Source organism: Corythoichthys intestinalis, chromosome 20 (assembly GCF_030265065.1).
Source record: "Corythoichthys intestinalis isolate RoL2023-P3 chromosome 20, ASM3026506v1, whole genome shotgun sequence".
Taxonomy (NCBI): Eukaryota; Metazoa; Chordata; class Actinopteri; order Syngnathiformes; family Syngnathidae; genus Corythoichthys; species Corythoichthys intestinalis.
The window spans coordinates 14240163-14260678 of record NC_080414.1 but is presented as its reverse complement, the minus strand read 5'-3'; the positions used below and the strand labels follow the sequence as shown (position 1 = coordinate 14260678).

Genomic DNA, 20516 nt, shown 5'->3' with positions numbered 1-20516 from the left:
ATGGGCCAAAATACTAGCAACAGTGTGTGAAAAGCTTGTGAAGAAAACGTTTGGCCTCCGTTATTGCCATCAAAGCTTACATAACAAAGTATTGAGATGAACTTTTGATATTGACCAAATACTTATTTTCCACCATGATTTGCAAATAAATTATTTAAAAATCAAACTGTGATTTTTTGGAGTTTTTGTCCACATTCTGTCTCTCATGGTCGAGCTTTACCTATGTTGACAATTACACAATTAGTGGTTGACTAAATACTTATTTGCTCCACTGTACCTCATGACTCGCTAAATTGTTTTTTTCTTTTTGTTACGGTCCCATTTTCCCCGATTTGATAGATGATAAATAATCGAGCCTAACAGAGGAAAAAATGAAAAAACATTTAAAAGAGTAAATAGATGAAAAAGAAAATCTGGACCACTCCTCGATGTCTGTGATTTCTGCATCAAGACCCTTGTTATATTACCATGTTTCACCCATAAAATCCCCCAAAAATCCGGCTGTGGCCATTCACAACTGTGTCTTGACACTCAGTGATACATTCCACATGGAGTTTTTGGATCGAAAAGAGGTAAGTCCGCGATAATATCTCGTTAAAATCATGGCGTCTTTAATTATGCTCTCGCCTGCTCTCACTTCCAATTAGGGTTTTGCTGTTTAATTTTTTTTTTTTTCAAATGCCCTCCTGTTCAAAATTTTTCTCCCCGAAGAAAGTTGAGATTTTAAGCTTTCCAATGATGTATCACACATGGTTATAGGACAATTTTGAAATTTGGCCAAAATTGGGGGTCTCAGAGCGGAACTTCAAGTCACCTTCGTGTTTTCCGCCATATATATATATATATATATATATATATATATATATATATATATATTAGTATAATAATACAGTGCAATACAAAAATGCATTTCGAAAATAATATTTTTAGTTGACTGAATGCTGTGATAAATTGACAAAATTGACAATTACAGAGCTAACGTAGCATACACGGTATTTGTGTTGAAGCACCAATTATTTGCGCTGTTTTCAAATAAAAAAAATTAAAAAAAACATCTTTAAGAGCAATTAAAACATCTTTTCTGCTTTTCTTTTAGATAACCTTTACATCTTTATCTTAAACATAAAACAAGCTGGAAACAACTAAAACCTTGCTAAAGCAAAGTGGCGCATGCTAAACAAAAAAAATGTATGCTAACATACTTCTTATGCTTTCTCATTTTAGTGTATGTCAACATGTTCTAGTTATTTTGAAATGAAATTACACCCTATTGTCATAAAGCACGATAACTAGCACTTACAGAACCGATAGAAAACACTCAAGAACCTGAAAATGCTGCAAACAAAAGATCCACCTGAATGCCTGCAAATTGTGCTTCCGCTATTATGACTTTTCGGTCTTTGTGTCCAGGCCTCAGTAAGAACCCCATGTCACATTTCCCCACACATCATTACTTCTCCCGCGTGTTAGGAAATCGTATCTAATTATCTCCCGACAAAAGCTCAGCAAGGTACCCACGCGCCACACCCACCTGTTTGTTTGTGTGTTCCCGCCGCTTTGGAGACCACCGGGGGGGGGCACCGGACGATGCAATCTGCTTCGAGTGATTGAGTTGCCACAATGGCCGCTACGGCAAATGGTCATCACGACGGACAAGAAACCGCCACCCCCTTCCACCCGCATCTTCTCGCCCCGCTTTTGTGTCAAAGAACAAACACTGGAGCTATTGTGCAGGACACTCGCGGCCTTCATGCAAATAGTCGACCCTCGAAAAGCCCCCCGAGCCACCCCCGCCTCAACCCGGACGTACCAATGGATTGCTATTTCTCTCGCTGTCATTTTGCCGAACAATGGAGTGCTTTATTGGAGCGGGGATGGATGATAATTTCCCCACTGTCAGTCGAACGCTTGTGCAAGTGATAGGGGAAGGGAGGAAGGGGCAAGGGGTTGAGCTTTGTAATGCATGCCCAGAGATGATAATAATAAACAGAAAAAAAGATTTTGGTCATTTTATTAGGCGTTATAGTAGCAAAATTCTAGGGCCCAAATACGATAACTCAAAATCAGCAAAATCTGAATTTTCAAATTGACATTACCACATTACAACATAGGACAATAGGTATGTTTACATGGACGTGACATAAAAATGCTTCATGTACACACTCCATTAAGAATATTCTAACGTGATCTAGCCAATTCTGATCAAGATTTTATTCCGAACAAGAGGGGTGATTTATACCTATTGATAATCCGATCGGCGCTCATGTAAAACTAGGGTTGTTCCGATCATGTTTTTTTGCTCCCGATCCGATCCCGATTGTTTTAGTTTGAGTATCCCGATATTTCCCGATCCGATTGCTTTTTTTTTGCTCCCGATTCAATTCCAATCATTCCCGATAATTTTTCCCGATCATATACATTTTGGCAATGCATTAAGAAAAAATGAATAAAACTCGGACGAATATATATACATTCAACATACAGTACATAAGTACTGTATTTGTTCATTATGACATTAAATCCTCAAGATGGCATTTACATTATTAACATTCTTTCTGTGAGAGGGATCCACGGATAGAAAGACTTGTGACTTTGTATATTGTGACTAAATATTACCATCTAGTGTATTTGTTGAGCTTTCAGTAAATGATACTGTGGCCATCCCAAATGCATGATGGGAAGTGGAATCATGACTGTGCAACGTGCTACCAATTGCTATATCTTCTCTGCGTTGGGAAATAAAATAAGGTGTTAAGACAATGATCATTTGCCACCTTGCATCCCCACATTGCTTCCCATGATATTTCTAATCGTAGGGAGAGGGATTGCAAGGCTTTAGCCAATTAATAAAAGGCTCCATTGGCTGCCAAAGTTCACTCTACTCATTTTGCGCTGCCTTTTATCTCTCTATATGGGTAAGACGGCGTCATTACAGATTGAGCATAACAATGAGTGAGAGGGCCATGTAGCGCATGCATTAATTGCATTAAATATTTTGACGTGACACAATTTTTAAAAAATTAATTGCCGCCGTTGTCGGGATAAATTTGAGAACCCTACCTTAAGCCTAAACTAAAGACTCTGGATGAGTGTAACATATTATATCTGTGATGTTAAATACAATTAGAAAACGATTTAATTAAAATATATATATATATTTTTTTTAAAAAAGGCATGTCTGATATTTTTTTGCCGATTCCGATACTTTGAAAATGACGTGATCGGACCCCATCAATCGATCGGGACATCTCTACTTATTACCGTATTGGCCCGAATATGACGGCCCTGATTATAAGACGACCCCCTCTTTTTAAAGACTCAAGTTTGAAAAAAAGACTTTTTGAACAGCAAATTAAATTTTATACAGAAAATAATTACAGTACATCCGAAACAAATGATTATAACAACATATTTGAGAGAAAAAGCATGTTATTTTGCCTCATTCAAATCTGAACATTTAAATATGTAAACTAAAGCGCAATCAAATTCGTAAATGAATGGCTTCTGGTTTTTGAAACGTAAATAATACAATCTATTGTGATAAAACAAAAAAATTGCAAGAACTGAACTAACCATCAAAGTGAAGTCTAGCTGTAACTGTAGTCTTGAATCTAATCTGAATAAGGAAAAACATTGCAAAAAAAATAATGCAAACTGGTTAAACTTGAGAGTAGCTGAGATCTGTCATGACAGAACATCGCTTCAATGATATCTGGTGCCATCTAGCGTCGTGAATGGGTATAATGTCTAGACCGCGAATATAAGATGACCCCCTCTTTTTCAGTCTTATTTCAATGCAAAAACACCGTCTTATATTCGGGTCAATACGGTATTAGTATTTATGTACACTTTTTCCCCCCAAAATTCTGGAACAAACCGTCTTCTCCTGTGACGCCGGTACAGTGGTACCACTACATACGAAGTTAATTCGTTCCAGGACCCTGTTCATAAATCAAAATGGTCGTATGTCAAGCAGGATTTTCCCATAGGAATACATTATAATTCCATTAATTCGTTCCACAGCCCAAAAACCTACACAATCCCATTAATTCAATATTTACAATAACATAAATTCAGATGTTTGGGATGGAACTAATGCAAAAAACAGCTGTGTATAAGTCAGTTATGTTTGAAATGTATACTATCACAAAAAGCTCAATTTCTCTGTTTTTTCATCAGAAATTGGAAAATTGCTCAAACTAAGCTTTTTTCTAACGCTGATTTCTAAAAAATAGGAAAAGATATGAACTAACTTTTTTTCTGCTGAAAGAAGAGAGTCTAATCTTTCTTTTGGTGGGTTCCAAGTTTATATAGCATAGAACAGAATTTTCTGTGGGCCTTGCAAAATCGGTCAAAATCCAGTAAAACGGCCGGGAGCAAAGGGCCTTGCTCCGGTGAAAATGGCTGGGAGTGAATGAGTTTTTGTGCTTTTGTTGTAGTAGGAAAAATACATTTTGGTTTGCTGCATTGTGAAAAAAAACTGTTTTAGACCTATTATTTATTCGTATTACATCAACAAAGAGAATGCATCAAAATACAACAGTAAGTTTTTGTTTGTAACTGAACATTTAAGCAAACATATATATGAATGTGTACACTACGTTGTTATGCTGGCATAACAAACCAAATCCAAAAAAAATAATCCAAAAGCTGATCTGATTGAAGAAATTTTGTCTGCGTAAACTATATACGACTGAAAAAAATCGGCCGACTGAAATCAGTTTTTCTCAAATTGGCATCAACACATTACAAACTGAGATTTTTAAACAGACAGTTTATAAAAATCGGGGGGAAAAAAATTGGCCGATTTTGTTATAAAGTTAAATATTAAAGTACGAGGTGTTGTTGAATTGTCAAATGTTCTTATTGGAGTTCATCAAGAGACCCAAAATTATTTTTGTCACAATATATTCTTTAAATTTCTTGTCCAATTAGTCAGCAGAATGTTAATTCCGCTAAATATCGGAATCAGCAATGGCCTCTAAAACCCATTAGTCCAAGGGTCCCCATCTGGCGGGCTGTGGACCGGTACCGGTCCGTGGCGCATTTGCTACCGGGCCGCACAGAAATAATAATTTAATAACGACAGCATTCTGGCCGAATTAACCCTGTGCCCCTGCTTAACACACCAATATCTCTGTCTACTCTAGATATAATACTACCGGATAGATTACAATGTCGTCATAGAAGTCCATTGATTGGACTGCGAGCAGTACATCTTGTTTGTGTATATAATATATCTATGTGCGCTTGTCCTCGATAATAACGTATTACTAGGCCGCGGGCACAGCACATTTGTTCCCGGAAATAATTAGCCCCCACACGAGCGAAGATAACTGGAAAACAGACGTCTTTGGAGATATTTTTACGGCGAAAAGGATATTTTTATGGCGAAAAGGGCACCTGACGAGCCTACAACCTCGAAGACCCACGAACTGCGAAGGAGTGGATTTGTGACCAGTTTGTGAATAAACAGAGAGATCACAAATGACGGCGACCTTATTAAACTTACATTTGAGACAACAACTCTACCGAGGTTCTGGATTAAAGTCATTCTGGAATATCCTGACATCGCGACAAGGGCATTGAAAACCTTGCTACAATTTCCAACATCGTATCTTTATGAAGCGGGCTTCTTAATTAATGTTTAACGACAAGGCGAAGTCGTTAATGGTGAGCGCGGTGTGCAGTTGTTGTGTGCAGCTTACATGACAGGATGAATCTGAGGAGAACTTTTCTACAAGTCCTTCCATGATCAAACGTAAGTTAATATTCCTTTCTTTCAAGAAAGTTTGTAGTGTTTACTTTGGAATCGCTGCATTTGCGCATTTTGCGACTATGTTTAACATTGCGCGCATGCGCAGAACCGCATCGTTGCAATTTTCGATGGGTTGCAAAATTTGTCAGAACACCGGTCCGTGAAAAAAAAGACCCAAATAACACCGGTCCTTGGTGCAAAAAAGGTTGGGAACCCCTGCATTAGTCGGAGCCAAAATGAAGACCAAAGCAGTCCTACACTATCATGAAAGGACGAGCACCAGCGCTAACGTTAGCTTTCCCCGAGAATGATTTTCTCAATGAAAGGCTTTCACGCTAGGAACGATAACGCTGTCCTCTGTGATTATATTAACGGTGTTAGAGGTAAAAGTCGAGTGCATCCATTTCGACAGGGCTAATTACACGGCTACACGTAATGGATGCCATCATTATACCTTTTTAAAAAAAAGCGGGTGGCGTAAATGTCGCCCGAGCGCTAGCGAGCGACCGAAGTTTGTCGTTCTCTGGCTCCGATTTTGACGGAGAATCAGAGGGAGAAATGTCAGGACCCGCTAGGTGACATTTAAACTCGGTCCTTGCGAAGCCCTTGTCTAATTGAGCCTCCCCTCATTAGAATGACGCCAGATGAAAGATTCAGTTTGGAATTTATTTACATTCTGTGAACGCGGTGACTATGGGGTGACATTTGAGGGCCGGGTATATAATGAGCACGCAGTAATGCTCAGCATATTCGCTGCTCGACAAAAGGTGAGGCGGTCAAGTCGATGTTGTTGTGCCCTATAATGTAAATACGTGGACTGGAACGATAACAAAGCGTGATAAACAATATTCAGGATCATATACTGTATATATATTTTAAACTAAAGCTGGGGAAGTTAACTCAGAGTTAACTCCCAAATTATTTAGGATATTTCAACGACGCATTCATTAATTCCCGATGAGTTAATATAACATTTTTTTAACCTGCCATCTTCAGCTGCTTGACATGAAGAATGGGAATCTGTGTGTCTTGTTGGTCTGAACAGTTTTAATGTATCACATGGGAGTGTGATTTACTTTTATTGTGAGTATTCACTGTATTTCGTTTATTTGGAGAAAGCAGCGAGCAGGAAGTGGTTAAGAAAGGACAGATGAAGAAAACAAACAACACCAAGAAATGTACACAAATTAGCAGTGTGAGTTGTAGAACCCAGTATTACGTGATTCACGAAATGTGGATATGTTGACATCCTATTCTATGCTGCCTGATTCCTAATCCTGGCACCGATAGTTTCTCTACTTGAGTGTGTAACTCCACCCTGTTACGCGTGAATCCCTTCAGACGTGTGATAGTCCTGCAGATAAGTGGAATTGCTGCGCTGGGGCTGCCCTCAGACCATGGTAAATGGTAATGGTGTTATACTTATATAGCGCTTTTCCACCTTTCAAGGCTTTACACTATCTCTCATCCAACTACTGGTGACGCAGCACTCGGAGCAACGTGGGGTTCAGTGTCTTGCTCAAGGACACTTAGACGAGTTCATCAAGGCAGAGAATTGAACCCAAAACCTCTGGGTTGGGGGACAACTACTCTACCACTGAGCCACGCCACCCCAAGCCCACAACCATGGCCCCTCCCCAGCCAATCGCGGGTGGTGAGCCACCGCGGCCCATCCCTCCTCACGCAGCTCCAGCAAGAGGGCTGCCGCCAATCCCCCAGGACCCAGGGTGGTCCCCCGGGACATTCTCCAGCCCTTAATTGGGGCGGGGATGAGGGTAGTGCAATTAAAATATGTCCGGTGGACACCATGTGGGGGGCCTGATGACCAAGGAGAAAAAGAAGGGGGTGAGAAGGGATGAGGGGACACGCCACCGCCCTCACCATCGCCCACCCACTCGGTCCTCCAGCCACCACCGTAACCCCCCATCCCACACGGCGCACTAGGTCCGGGGCAGGACAGGATCCCCACCCGGAGTGGGCGACACCCCGCTGACCCATTTGGCACTCAGCCATCGACCCGCGTCGGGGCCCAAGGAGGCTACCTGGGCAGAAAAGAGAGGGGAAGGCGGAAGTAGGAGAGCTACCAGACGTCACAGGGTGGCGCGGGACAAGAGCCCCGACACACACCCGCAACCGGCAGCCCAGGCGAAGAGGAGGCGATGAGTTAATATAACTATTGTAAGACACGGGGTAAAATGGGGGAAACCGGGTGGAGAGCGACACAGTGCAACCAAGGATATAATCGAGTCTTTTCACAGGTCACAATGTTTATGGTAATTTCAAGATCTAAATGCAAACAATAAGAGGAGGGCGCTAGAAGTCGTTCGTAATGGGTGGAGTCCAGTGTCCTTCGTGGCTGCCATTCCTGTGGGCTCTCTCCACCGTAGGCAGGCCTGTGCCGATAAAACAACTACCACCAGTGCGGGTTCCCTAATCTCGATTGCCCCTGACATGATAATTTTTATCCGCTGCGTGACACACTTGTCTTTCGGATACTCACAGCCCAGGCAGAGCCTCTCGCCCTGCCGTTGCGGTTGTCTCACACTGTGACACATTGGACAGGGCCTTCACGTGGTCGTCTGTTCGTTGCTGCCTGGTCATTGCCACCTCTCCTCTTGCCTTGACTTGGCTTCCTCCTGGCTCTTTTCCTCTCTTGCGTCCATGTGCCCTGTGCCTTTTATGGACCAGGGTCATTACTTTGTCCCGCCCCTGTCGGCCTCCAATTGGCTTAGTCCTCAGTCTATTGAGAACGGCAAGAGTGTTACAGGTGTCCTGCATTAGTGTTCTAATGGGCCAATTAGGCTAGAAGTTCAACTAAACACTACAAGCAATGAATACAAAAGCAAACCACATCTCACAAAACTAAAAAAAAATCTAAATAATATTAAAACACTTCCACCCTGTGACATATATTTCTTGAATATAGCAGTACATTTCAAAGTATTCTAAATAATACATTTGACTTTTCAGATTATGTGTACCACTGTGATGTATTTGTATTTATTTCCGTCCTACTTAAAATACATGTTTCTATTAGTCTTTATATTAAAAGTGTGCTAAACACTACTTTTGAGTTAATTATTGGATTATATGTATGCCCGTGCGATTAATTGCAGTTAAACTCACAAAAAACATTGTTAAAACATGTTTCCTTTGACTTTTACCATAAAACTGTACTAAATACTACTTTTGAATTCATTATCAGACTGTGTATGAAAATGTGATTAATTGCAAATGATCGCTCATGATCAAACGAGGAAAAGTGAGAAATTTATACCACGCCAGATTTAAAATACATCTTTTTATGAGCATTTATAATCAGTGTTGGGAATAACGCCGTTCTAACTAATTATTTTTTCCGCCGTTACCGTTACTGACGGTCAAAAGTGGTGCGTTACTTACTCTGAATAAATTGAAGAAACTACCAGCCGTAGAGAGTCTACTCTGCTCTGTTTATTTATCATCCAAGACTAGGGGTGCGTTCAGGTTCGAGAATAGCGCATGTGTTTTGTTTTGTGCTTTTTCTTAGCAAAGATATACCACACAGGACATGCTGGCACTCTGTTTCTTTAATTGCACATATAACTTCAACATTAAGACAAACGTACGGCTCTCGGCAGGCCGTGACTCTAACTCACTCCCGCATCATGTGAGCAAAACAATATTGGCGCCGTGTGCACTTTAGGGTGCCTCGGATAATTCTGTATCAGAATATTACAGCACATACTTCTTATGACTCCAGGCTGTTTGTCCCTGCTCATTCAATTAGACAATGCTTTCCAAAGCTTGCTAATGTTTGTTTTTGCTACACCTGAATGCTCGCCTCGTTCCCATCCCCCACTGTTAGCCAATAAGAATGCTGCTTCCATCTTGAGGACGGCAGACACTTTGAGGGTGAAAGGAGAAGTAGAGGGATGAGGCTACCTGAATGCACCACCTGGATAGATGCGATGGAAGTGATTGTGATTGGCTGAGGGTTAGAGTCATGTGCCATGGTAAGCCAATCAGAGCCGGTGTTTTCACACACAAACCGGAATAGTGCGTGCGGCAAACACACACACGCAAAACAGATGCAGAGGGATATGATGGCAGAGCATTCAGAGGAAAATTTGTGCTTTACGAGGTGGAGATATAAACACTATATCAAGTCAAAATACTTGAAGTACAGTAGGCTATGTCTACTTGACCAGTTATCCCAGGTTGTGAGACTTAGATTTAATTGATTAAACTCACTTTATATTGTTTGCTGCTGACTGTTATGTTATTATATTGTTTACTGTTTATTTTTGTTGCACTTCAAGTGTAGGATAAATCTGTTGCTGGCGAAGTACAATAAATATTACAAGGTTCTATAACACAACTACCTGTCTGTTCTTCTCTATTCAACTGACTCGAATACTGCTCAGAAAATTTAAAATTCTTTGACATACAACAACTTTTTTTTTTTAAGTAACGGAAATAGTTACTTTCCCTGGTACCTAGTTACTTTTACTATAGAATAATTCAGTTACTAACTCAGTTACTTTCTGGAAGAAGTAGTGAGTAACTATAACTAATGACTTTTTTAAAGTAACGTGCCCAACACTGTTTATAATTTTAAAAAATTAAATGTGCTAAATTCTAGTCCTCATTTTTGGATTGTGTGCATGACAATGTAATTAATCGCACTAAAATACAAATTTCAATTGGCTTTCGTTATTAAAATGTGATAAATACTACTTTTAAATGTATTATTGGGTTGTGTCAATCACAGTGCAATAATAAAATAAAATCCTAGTTAATCACATGCGATTAATCAGGATTAAAAGGTCTAATCATTGCCCAGCCTTATTACAAACCCTAGAACTCAACATCATGTTTTTCATCTAAAAGTCGTTTTCAAGACGAAGGCGTCACAGGAGGTGTCGCAGATGGCCTCCATATTGCGTCTCTGATATTACTTATCGAGGTGATTATTGCTGATCTTTTTCCTCCTCGGCTCATTTTCTCATTAAGCTCGGAGACAAAGTTCAGCGAAGGATGGTGTCGCAGTGGCGGTCAGATGTGCCCTTCAACGCTCGCATCGGGATGTGCGCGGCATCGCGCTCATTGCGGGATAAAAACGTCGTTGGCATTCCGCTCAGTCAGCCGCGGCGGATTTGATGAGGATGTCACATTAAAAATGCATGCGCCTCATATGTTCTTTGGCCTTTGTCTCTCCAGCCGTGGGAAACGAGCGGACACCGGTGACAAATAAGGACAATGCTTGCGACGCACTCGTTTGTCAAGTCAACCCCCCACCCCAACCGATGGGAGAACCTGAAAAATTGAGATGTTTTATAGCCATACGAAAAATGTGCACATAGTGTACAATGCGACCACAGACTTTCAGTCAGTTGAGCGAGTGTAAGTCCACCCAAAGAACGAAAAGTAAAGTTTTCTGTTGGTAGAGTGGGAGAGACAGCGTGTTTCCAAAGGATGCAGAAGACCCCCTACATCCCAGTTGCCTCTCGGGGGAAATATAGTTTGGAGTTTGATCGTGAGGTATCCATCACGCTGATGATGAATGCATAATTAATTCCCATCATTCCTGTGATCCCCCTTCAGACTCTAGCCTGAGAAAATTACATGGCGGGCACAAGGCAGCAGTAAGCTGCTATCCAGCCGTTCTTACCGCCATCCACCATCCTACCATCTATCATCCCCATACCACCATCGATCCCCTGTTCTACCTATTCATCCATTCCAATATCCCCCATCACACCACACTTTTTCCCATTCCACCACCACCCATCCTACCATGCATCCAACAATATATCTACTCTCCTATTTAGCCAGCTTGCCAAAAACTGTCCGTTCATTACCCTCCATTAATCATTTCACCATGGCTCCATCCTCCCATTTAACCATCCATCCATACAATCCCCCATCCTGCCAAAATCAATTACAACCATCCACCAGGTCAGCTATTCTGTCAACCCACCCGCCATCCATCTTGCCTTATCAGACCATTTTTCCTATTCTAGCCTCTCAACATCCACCCAACAATATCCTCAAATTTAATATCTGCAATATCCATCCATCCATCCATCCATCCATCCATCCATGGATGGATCCATCCACCCTCCCCAGTCTGCTACAGTGGGGAGAACAAGTATTTGATACACTGTAGAGGTCTGTAATTTGTATCATAAGTTCTCTTCAACTGTGAGGGACGGAATCTAATACAAAAAAACAGAAAATCACGTTGTATGATTTTTAAATAATACATTTGAATTTAATTGCATGAAATAAGTATTTGATACATCACAAAAATCAAATTTAATATTTGGTACAGAAACCTTTGTTTGCTATTACAGATACCAAACGTTTCCTGTAGTCCTTGACAAGGTTTGTACACACTGCAGCAGGGATTTTGGCCCACTCCTCCATGCAGATCTTCTCCAGAGCCTTCAGGGCTGCTGTCGGGCAACACGGACTTTCAGCTCCCTCCATAGATTTTCTATCGGGTTCAGATCTGGTGACTGGCTAGGCCACTCCAGGACCTTAAGATGCTTCTTACGGAGCCACACTTTAGTTGCCTTGGCTGTGTGCTTTGGGTCGTTGTCATGCTGGAAGACCCAGCCACGACCCATCTTCAGGGCTCTCACTGAAGGAAGGAGGTTTTCAGCCAAGATCTGGCGATACATAGCCCCATCCATCCTCCCCTCAATACGGTGCAGTCGTCCTGTACCCTTGGCAGAGAAGCAGCCCCCATAAAATGATGTTTCCTCCTCCATGTTTCACGGTTGGGATGGTGTTCTTGGGATTGTACTCATCCTTCTTTTTCCTCCAAACATGACGAGCCGAGTTTAGACCAAAAAGTTCAATTTTGGTCATATCTGACCACATGACCTTCTCCCATTGCTCCTCTGGATCATCCAGATGGTCAGTGGCAAACTTCAGACGTGTCTGGACATGCACTGGCTTCAGCAGCGGGACCTTGCATGCGCTGTAGGATTTTAATCCATGACGGCGTAATGTGTTTCCGATGGTTTTCTTCGAGACTGTGGTTCCAGCTCTCTTCAGGTTATTGACCAGGCCCTGCCGTGTAGTTCTGGGCTGATCCCTCACCTTCCTCGTGATCAGTGATGCCCCACGAGGTGAGATCTTGCATGGAGCCCCAGAACAAGGCAGATTGACCGTCAAATTGAACTTCTTCCATTTTCTAATAATCGCTCCAATAGGTATTACCTTCTTACCAAGCTGCTTGCTTATTTTCCTGTAGCCCATCCCAGCCTTGTGCAGGTCTATTATTTTATCTCTGATGTCCTTACACAGCTATTTGGTCTTGGCCATTGTGGAGAGGTTGGAGTTTGTTTGTTTGAGCATGTGAACAGGTGTCTTTTACACAGGTAACAAGTTCAAACAGGTGCAGTTACTTCCGGTAATGAGTGGAGAACAGGAGGGGTTCTTAAGAAAGAACTAAGAGCCAAAATATTTACTAGTTGGTAATGTATCAAATACTTATTTCATGCAGTTAAACACAAATTTATTATTTAAAAATTATACAATGTGATTTTCTGGATTTTTGTATTAGATTCCATCCCTCACAGTTTAAGAGAATTTACGATACAAATTACAGACCTCTACATGGCTTGCAAGTGGGAAAACCAGCAAAATCGGCAGTGTATCAAATACTTGTTCTCCCCACTGTATTTCATCATCCACTCAATTCATTCATCCATCTTACCCTATCCAACCATTCGGGATGTCCCGATCACATATTTTTCCACCTGAGTCCAAGTCACCCAGTTTTGAGAATCTGCCAATACCGAATCCCAATCCGATACTGAAAAAAAGCCCCCCCCCCCCCAAAAAAAAAAAATGTTCTAAACATGTTACTGTCCCACTGTGCCACCTTCATAATGTGAATAATTTTAAAACAATAAAAAAAATAGAAAAATGCTTTTCTTTATTAAATGCTTCATTGAGTGAGTCCACTCAAATCCACTCACGCTTTGATGCTCACACTGCTGAGAACAGCCTCTCACTTACACAATGAGTTGCCACGGCACACTTATGCAAGTTTAATAATGATTGACACGTGTGTTCTTTTGATTGTAGAGCTACCAATTTCTCTGGCAAGATCAAAGCTGAAAACCTGTCAATCATCGTGAACTTTAACTCATTTGCTCCCAAAAACGTATAAATACGTTCTATTTTTAATTGCTTCAGTGTCCCAAAAACGTATTTATACGTCTTTTGCGTTTTTTTATTTTTTATTTTATTTTTACAAGATGCATATATAGATTCCAATCTATCTAAAATATAATGCACAAAGCTCAAAACCCATTTTAAAGCAATAAAACTGGCCACTGGAGGTCAGTAGCGCATTTGGTAAGAACTCATCTCGGGCCACGAAAGGAAGTGAAGAAAAATAGTCAGGAAACGGAAGTCGGAGGGATCTTGTGAAGACGTGTGAGAATTTGAGAAAAATATGGAGAACGATCGGGGGAAAAAAAGGCAAACGACACTGGAGGAGTGTTTTGAAAAGAAAACGAAACCACCGTCAAAGAAGGATTTTAAAAAATCTATCTTGATGAGACAGACGGTGACGTCCACAACAGCGTCAGGTTCCACACGCGTTCTGCGGAGCTCACGTTGCGTTACTCCTTAGACCGAGGTTGAAACCAACGATGAAAATGATGAAAAAAGTGAGACCGATCTTGATCCGGACTCAGATTAGCCACGGAAGCAACCGAGAGCCTTCCCCGTTGTTATGTGCGCAGATAGTTCAACAGTTCAGTAGTTTAGTTATGTGTAAATAAATTGTTACTTTGCAATCAAAAGCTCTATTTGTCTTGTTGTTTATCTTATTTTGTAAAAGGAAAATATTATTCAGATGTTTGGGATGTAACTAAAGCAAAAAATAGCTTCTTTCACAAAAAGCTCAATTTCTCCGTTTTTTTCATCAGAAATTGTGAAATTGCTCAAACTAAGCTATTTTCTAATGCTGATTTCTCAAGAATGAAAAAAAGATGAACTTACATTTTTCCTGCTAAAAGAAGAGAGTAATCTTTTTTTTTGGTGGGTTCCATGTTTATATAGCAATAGAACAGAATTTTTTGTGGGCCTTGCAAAATCTGTCAAAATCCAGTAAAACAGCCGGGAGCGAAGGGCCTTGCTCCGGTAAAAATGGCTGGGAGTGAATGAGTTAAGTATCAAACGCACGCTGGACAGTGACTGCACTGCTTATTGAAGCAGAAAAACATAAATATATATATATACAGTATATTTTTTAGTTAAAACCCAATCCTTTTCACCTGATTCCAATCCTCTGAACAATGGCCCGATTTCAGATCACGTGATCGGATCAGGACATCCCTTCCAACCATTCTACACATCCTACCATCGCTCACATCTCACATCCATCCGTTCCCCTTTCTCACAATCCTGCCAACCCAGCATCCATCCACCCATCCCCCATCATACAATCCATTATCACCCAATTATCACGTCACCGTGTCCCCATTCTACCAGTTATCCATTCCACCACACAATCCTCCAGTCAGTACACATTCAACCATCCGTCTATTCACCTAGCCAGCAATCCTGCCAACCCACCATCCATTCGCTCCCATCCATCCATTCCACCCTTGCATCCCACTAATGCCCAACTATCCCCCATCCAGTCAGTCTGCCAACCTACCATCCATACATTCTCCGCACCCAACGATTCTCACCATACAGCTGTTGAATTCGCCTCCCCAGCCAAGCCGCATGGAAACAGCTACAGCCAAGACAAGTGCCGCTCGGCCGATGCTGCCTTGCGTGCGCCAACCCGGAAGGCTGAACTTCGCATGTTCTCTTCTTATTTTAACCCTTTGTACTGACTCCATGTTTCAAAAGTTTGAAGAAGACTCACTGAAAACAGGTTGAAAACTTATTCGTCGACAGTGGTCAACCACGACTTACCACGACACATGACTTTAACCCTCAGCCAATCACAATCACTTCCATCGCATCTCTCGAGGGGCTGCATTTAGGTAGGCTCGTTTCCCGACAATTCACGTCACCTTCAAAGCGCCTGCCGTCCTCAAGATGGAAGCAGAATTATTGCTGGCTGACAGTGGGAGATGGAAACAAGGCTAGCATCAGGTGTAGCAAACACAGAAACGTTACCAAACTTTGGAAAGCATTGTCTAATTGAATGAGCAGGGACAAACAGCTTGGAATCAGAAGTACGTGCGCTATTCTCGAACCTGAACGCACCCCAAGTCTTGGATGACAAATCAACAGAGCAGAGAGTCGACTCGACACGGCTGGTAGTTTCTTCAATTTATTCAGAGTAAGTAACGCACCGCTTTTGACCGTCAGTAACGGTAACGGCGTTGTAACGGCGGAAAAAGTAATTAGTTAGATTACCCCGTTACTGAAAAAAATAACGCCGTTACGTAATGGCGTTATTTATAACGGCGTTATTTATAACGGCGTTACTCCCAACACTGGTATCTATTGTTTCTTTAAACTATGGTGTGCTATTTATTTTACATTAGGTGTATTAGAGTAGTGCAGTCCTACAGTACATATGAGGAATGATACTATTCCCTGATTACGTGTGTTAGAGTAATGCAAACAGTTAGACGGTGCCTACGAGAAACGGTACCATTTTTCCTTTTCCCCCTCATGAGCACCGATAAGGTGATTCACTTTACTGTGTTCAAGGCCACTGAGTGAAGTCTGCCTAAACTATAGTTGAATGAATGTGTTATACTAATGCAAACAATTATATGGTGTGTGCAAGAACGGTACCTTTTCCCTTCACAGCCAACCCCTTGTCCCACCATCCCCTATCCAGCCATCCTGTCATTGCCCCATCCATCCAAAAACCTTCCATCCCTCATTTCACTCCACCATCCTGTCATAGACTCATCCTACTATCCATCCATTCCCCTGCAACCCCATCCACCATCCCCTGCACTTTTCTCAATGTTCGCATGGATGATAAACGGACAAGGTTACAAAGTATTTACACAAATAAGTTGAGCGCGATCGATCGGCGGTGCCACGCCGCCGTACCCTGCGGGATGAGGCCTCCCCGGAAGAATGCACAATCCCGCCGGCCCGCCCTCATTGGAGACGCAGATTGTGTCGGACTGATCAATGAGAGGCGCCGCCGAGCCATCAATCTCGCCGAATAGGAAGAAGGCAGCATTAGCATGTATTAGCCGCCGTGTCCTGACAACGTCCTCTAAGCCGGAGTTGGCGGTAAACCAGCCACCCGTGGGACACCAACGCACACACCTGCGCGAGGACGAGAGGCGTTACTTAAAGACAACGGGGACGTGCCGACGTCTCTGTGATCACGTCGCTGTCACCGTATAAAGGCTCTTTGAAGACAAATACTCCTACACAGGTTACGGAGAGTTAATAAAAGACTGATGTCACCTTTCGACGCCCTGTAGCATCACGCAGGATTTACACTGCTGGAGCGAATGCGCACTGACTGACGTAGACTGTACAGGACAGGCCTGGAGGCCATCCCGCCCTTGTTTAAAACTACACGAATGCGTTTTGGTAGTTTTTATGTTATGAGTCAGGATTTTGTAACATTAGGGAACCTTAGGAACACAAGCAAGAAGGTGCATTATCTTCAAAGTAAACATCAAAAGGAAAGGAGCACTTGGTCACACTCGTGGTGAGAACATCACATCTCATCTCATTTTTGCCACCCTGACACCAACACCTTCCGATTCTGTCGAGTCCCATCAACGCACAGCCCAAAAAAATAAAGCGGAACACAGTCGGATCAATAATGCAGCCGTTTACAAATGACTCCATCCGCTGACGTTATTTGTAAGCCGTGAACTAGCCGAAGGGTGAGTAAAATGTCAGTTTAAGTGTTGAATATTAAGAGCAGTGCGATCTGATCTTTGCCCTCGGGGCGAGTGTCTGCTGCTAGAAAAGTATTCATAACAAAATAGCTATTCCATTACAACGACATATCCTATTTTTCCGACTATTAGTCACTCTGGAGTATAAATCACATTTTTGGGGGGGGGGGGGGGGGGGGGGGGGGGGATTTTATTTGATCAGAGACCAAGAACAAACATTATTACGCATTATAGTAATAGCAAATGGAGAACGTCTGTTAAGGTATTATTATTATTTTAATTTTAATTTTATTTGAATTATAAGGTAATATTAAGTTATTCAAATATAGCTTTTCACTTTTAAATCAAAAAATGTCAAACTCAAGGCCCGGGGGCCAGATTTGGCTCACCACATCGTTTCGTGAGGCCTGCAGAGGGATTTTTTTTTTTTTTTTTGGTTAACATGAAATTTGAAATTGAGAATTTTTGTTTTCCCCTTAAAAAATAATAAAGATGGTTTGAATTATCTTTTTAATATTGAAATTTTGGTAACACTTTATAATAACTACCCGTTTTACTAGTTAATAGATCATTAGTAAACTGTTAAAAAATGATTTATTGTTGATTTGTGAAGTATTTGTTAACAGTTTGTTAAGCATTTACAGGGTGTTCCCATATGGCTGACCCCATTCTAAATGCCCATGCTAAGTTGATGGATCTTAATAAAACTATATACACTTTATGTTGAAGGTCATAAGTTTTATTGGTTAAATATACAAAGGAAAGTGCAAATATTTGTTGGTTCTATGGCAGATTTTCATAAATGTGCAACATGAGCACTGCCTGCAAAATGCCTTATCAAAACGCCTTTTCTTTTGAAGTGAACGGCATTTCTTAACCTGAAAGATAGAAATGCCAAACGTTGCATACAAAAACTTGAAACGTTTCTACACAAACTGTGTTTCAGGTTAAGAACACCCTGTAAATGCTTAACAAACTGTTAACAAATACTTCACAAATCAACAATAAATCATTTATCAACAGTTTACTAATGATCTATTAACTAAAAAAACGGATAGTTATTAAAAAGTGTTACCGAAATTTTTTTGTTTGGTTGTTTTTTAACCCTTTAACACATGGGCCTATTTTGTCCGAATTGGCATGCCTTTGATGTTGCCTTCATATATCAAAGAAAAAATGTTCACAATGGCCTGGTTGGTTCTCTTTTTTCAGAACACCATAACCTTCATATCCAAACTGTTGTTTTCTTCACTGACCTATTATAATCAACATATTGGACCCAAAAAGACCAACAACAAAAAAAAAAGCCAACATTTTTGTCAATATTTGTAACATTGATGTCCCATTGACAACCAAACATGCTCAACGAAAAGTTTTGAAGCTTGATAATATTTATTCAGCTTGTTAGGATAAACATTCAACAGAAAAAAATGAGACTGAATAGTTTTATATTAGATAATTCAACAGAAGCAGTAGGTATGGTTATCAGCGTTTTTGGTCTTTCTACATACTTTGGTTCAAACAGGTAGACCAACAGTGTAAAATAGTGAAATATATTAGTATATATTTATATGTATGTAAATATCATCTAACACAAAAAGGGTCTGGAGGATATCCCTTTGTGAGGTTAGGTATTGCACCCATCACCTAATCAAAAGTACATGGCGGAAAACACAGACAAGACTGAAAAAGCAGTTTCTGCTCTTGCACCCCTCTTTAAAATAAACTGCTGTATTTTAAGCTGAAAGAACTGCTGTGTTTGACAGAAAAATGTGTCTATATGCTGCCATAGCAGATTCATGGCGCATTAAGCCCCCGAACTATTTTTAATTTGTCCGCTTTACCCTGGAGACCCCCGTTTACAGACGTCGCGCAACCGCTTTTGTTTCAAACCAGCAATAAAACAAAGGTGATTAATTATATTTATTAATCAAAATGTCTGCCATTTTTAGTTTGGAATCATTTATTGATGTCTAATATTTCGGGGTTTTTTTTGTTTGTTTTGTTTTTTAAAAACGACTTTAAAAAATTATTCACTCGCATATTTTAAACTTTTAAGCAAATGACGTCACAATGAAAAAAATGGCGTCCGTAAAAAAGTCACGGATATCTACCTCATAACTATCACTTAATTGTATCTAATTTGTTACTGTCGCATTTTCGCCGATATGTTAAATGATAAATAATGGATCCAAACAAAGAAAACTTGAAAAAAATGTTTAAAAGGGTGAATATATGAAAAAGAAAATCTCGACCACTCCTTGATGTTTGCGATTTCTGCATCGCGACCCTTGTTATATTACTATGTTTCATCCATAAAATCCCCCAAAAATCCAGCGATGGCAATTCAAAGCTCTGTCTTGACACTCAGTGATACAGTGCCTTGCAAAAGTATTCAGCCCCCTTGAATCTTGCAACCTTTCGCCACATTTCAGGCTTCAAACATAAAGATATGAAATTTAATTTTTTTGTCAAGAATCAACAACAAGTGGGACACAATCGTGAAGTGGAAAACATTTATTGGATAATTTAAACTTTTTTAACAAATAAAAAACTGAAAAGTGGGGTGTGCAATATTATTCGGCCCCTTTACTTTCAGTGCAGCAAACTCACTCCAGAAGTTCAGTGAGGATCTCTGAATGATCCAATGTTGTCCTAAATGACCGATGATGATAAATAGAATCCACCTGTGTGTAATCAAGTCTCCGTATAAATGCACCTGCTCTGCGATAGTCTCAGGGTTCTGTTTAAAGTGCAGAGAGCATTATGAAAACCAAGGAACACACCAGGCAGGTCCGAGATACTGTTGTGGAGAAGTTTAAAGCCGGATTTGGATACAAAAAGATTTCCCAAGCTTTAAACATCTCAAGGAGCACTGTGCAAGCCATCATATTGAAATGGAA

General features: G+C 40.9%; 1 protein-coding gene across 5 annotated transcripts in view; it reads right to left on the bottom strand.

Moving 5' to 3' along the window:
* The window catches only part of cdh19 (cadherin 19, type 2), a 337720-nt gene that overhangs the window by 48820 nt on the left and 268384 nt on the right, over positions 1 to 20516 (bottom strand). For 2 of the 5 annotated variants that reach the window (XM_057824224.1, XM_057824225.1), the window contains one exon: positions 8259 to 8498. The exons of the other annotated variants lie outside the window; for them this stretch is intronic. The gene's annotated coding sequence lies outside the window, so the exon portion shown is untranslated. The remainder of the gene's footprint in view (positions 1 to 8258; positions 8499 to 20516) is intronic. 5 annotated transcript variants of the gene reach the window in all.